Raw genomic sequence first — 3,857 nt, 5'->3', positions numbered from 1 at the left:
CCACCTCCTCACCACACACACTCACCATGTCACTCACCATGTCACTCACCACACACTCACCATGTCACTCACCATGTCACTCACCACACACTCACCATGTCACTCACCACACACTCACCATGTCACTCACCACACACTCACCATGTCACTCACTATGTCACTCACCACACACTCACCATGTCACTCACCACACACTCACCATGTCACTCACCACACACTCACCATGTCACTCACCACACACTCACCATGTCACTCACCACACACTCACCATGTCACTCACCACACACTCACCATGTCACTCACCACACACCTCACCATGTCACTCACCACACACTCACCATGTCACTCACCACACACTCACCATGTCACTCACCACACACTCACCATGTCACTCACCACACACTCACCATGTAACTCACCACACACTCACCATGTCACTCACCACACACTCACCACACACTCACCACACACTCACCACTCACTCACCATGTCACTCACCACACACTCACCACACACTCACCACACACTCACCACTCACTCACCATGACACTCACCACACACTCACCACGCACTCACCACACACTCACCATGTCACTCACCACACACTCACCATGTCACTCACCACACACTCACCATGTCACTCACCACACACTCATCATGTCACTCACCACACACTCACCATGTCACTCACCACACACTCACCACACTCACCACACACTCACCACACACTCACCACACACTCACCACTCACTCACCACACACTCACCACACACTCACCACACACACACTCACCAACACACTCACCACACACTCACCACACACTCACCACACACTCACCACACACTCACCACCTACTACTCACCACACACTCACAACGCACTCACCACACACTCACCACACACACACTCACCAACACACTCACCACACACTCACCACACACTCACCACACACTCACCACACACTCACCACTCACTCACCACACACTCACCACACACTCACCACACACTCACCACACACTCACCACACACTCACCACACACTCACCACACACTCACCACACACTCACCACACACTCACCACCTACTACTCACCCCTCAGGCTTGAGTCGTACTCGTCGCAGGATGAGTGGTGACGACAGAAGAGGGTCAAAGATCACCACAATTCTTGTTGTGGTTGTTGTTGTGATTGTTGTTGTTGTGGTGGTTGTTGTGGTTGTGGTTGTGGTTGTTGTTGTTGTGATGGCGATGTTTGATTTTGCGTCTGCAGCCGGCCTAAAGCACGACCTCCATCTTGTTTAAGGCCGAGGCTCGTGACGTCATCGGGCGAAGTGTGAAAAAGTGACGTCATCGGAGGAGGGGTGGGGTAGTGACGTCACTGGTGGTGGAGTCACGTTGAAGGGTGAGGCGATGAAGTGACGTCATCCGGCGAAGGGGATGGAGTGACGTCACCAGGAGTGTTAATGGAGGAGTGACGTCATCGGAAGGAGTGACGTTAGCGGGTGAGGATGACGTCACCAGGAAAGGTTTCACGTTGGCGGGAGAAAATTGAGAAAAGTGACGTCAAGGGCGAAGTTAGGAAGTTGTGACGTCACCGGGGGAGGTTTGACGTCGGTGACGTGTTCTGCATGAGTGACGTCAGCGGGCAAAAACGGGGTGGGAGAGGAAGTGACTCCCGCTACTCAATATATGACGTCATGAATGTGGGGGCGTGGAAGTGACGTCACCTCGAGTGGGAGACAAATGACATCACATCTTCCCCGAGAACATGACGTCATAAAAAACCACTTGGATGACCTCTTCCCGGATCTATTGGGGACGCTTCCGTTGTAAACACCAAGGGTGACGTCATCTGTATAGACACCAGGATGTTGACATTCTGACAGCCGGTGGTGACGTCATTTGTTGTTCAAGCCTTCCTGGATGTGTGTGACGTCATCGCGAGCAGACAAGATTTTGACAAGGTGCGATTTATTTAGTGTCAATTAGTCAATCAATGTCGTCACGTCAATTAGTGTCATCAGTGTCGTCATGTCAATCAGTGTCGTCCCGTCAATCAGTGACGTCAATTAGTGTCGTCACGTCAGTGTCGTCATGTCAATCAGTGACGTCATCACAGGCACAACGACTTTGATCAACAACATCAGCGACACTGGGAGACGAGAGCAGCAACAACATCAACAACATCAACAACATCACAACAACATCAACATCATCATCAACAACATCATCACCACCCATCATCAACAACAACATCATCACCCACCACCATCACCACCATCAACACCACCATCAGCACCACCATCACCACCACCATCACCACCATCATCACCATCATCACCACCATCATCATCACCATCATCACCACCACCACCATCATCATCATCACCATCATCACCATCACCCACCATCATCATCATCACCACCATCAACACCACCATCATCATCACCACCACCACCACCATCACCACCATCATCACCACCATCACCACCACCATCACCACCACCACCACCATTACCACCATCACCACCACCATCACCACCATCACCACCATCACCACCATCATCACCACCACCATCATCACCACCACCACCATCATCACCATCACCACCATCATCACCACCACCACCACCATCACCACCACCATCATCATCACCACCACCATCACCACCATCACCACCACCATCACCACCACCATCACCACCATCACCACCATCACCACCACCATCACCACCACCAACATCACCACCATCACCACCATCACCACCATCATCACCATCATCACCACCACCATCATCATCACCACCACCATCACCACCATCACCACCACCATCACCACCACCATCATCATCACCACCACCATCACCACCATCACCACCACCATCACCACCACCACCACCATTACCACCATCACCACCACCATCACCACCACCAACATCACCACCATCACCACCATCACCACCATCATCACCATCATCACCACCACCATCATCACCACCACCATTATCACACCACCACCCCATCATCACCACCACCATCATCACCACCACCACCATCATCACCATCACCACCATCATCACCACCACCACCACCACCATCACCACCACCATCATCACCACCATCACCACCATTACCACCATCACCACCACCATCACCACCACCAACATCACCACCATCACCACCACCAACATCACCACCACCACCACCATCACCACCACCATCACCACCATCACCACCATCACCACCACCACCAACATCACCACCACCATCACCACCACCACCATCACCACCAACATAACCACCATCACCACCACCACCACCATCACCAACACCACCACCACCATCACCACCACCACCATCACCACCAACATAACCACCATCACCACCACCACCATAATGTGGGAGCCAGAGGACATCCCTGTCGCACCCCAAGGTGTACAGGGAAAGGCTCCGACTCCCGGCCACGTAGTTTTACCCGGGGCCCGCTCACCATCATGAAGGTCCTTAATGATCGTGAGCAGAGGGTCAGGGACTCCGAAAGCACGAAGAACAACCCAGAGCCCAGTTCTACTGATGGTATCATAGGCCTTGACCAGGTCAATAAAGCAGAGATGTAGGTCCTGTTGGAATGCCCTACACCTCTGCTGTAGCAGACGGACAGAAAACATGGCATCTGTGCAGGACCCGCCCTTTCCTGAAACCGCATTGGGGCTCCGCAAGCCTCTCCTCAGCGTGCCTAGCAAGGCGATGTTGAATCATCCTTGCCAAGACCTTTCCCGGCACACCATCACCACCATCACCACCACCATCACACCATCACCACCATCACCACCACCATCACGACCACCACCACCATCACCA

Source organism: Lampetra planeri, unplaced genomic scaffold, assembly GCF_965212315.1.
Source record: "Lampetra planeri unplaced genomic scaffold, kcLamPlan1.2.h2 scaffold_2044, whole genome shotgun sequence".
NCBI classification, from domain to species: Eukaryota; Metazoa; Chordata; class Hyperoartia; order Petromyzontiformes; family Petromyzontidae; genus Lampetra; species Lampetra planeri.
Note: the sequence above shows the minus strand (reverse complement) of the source record.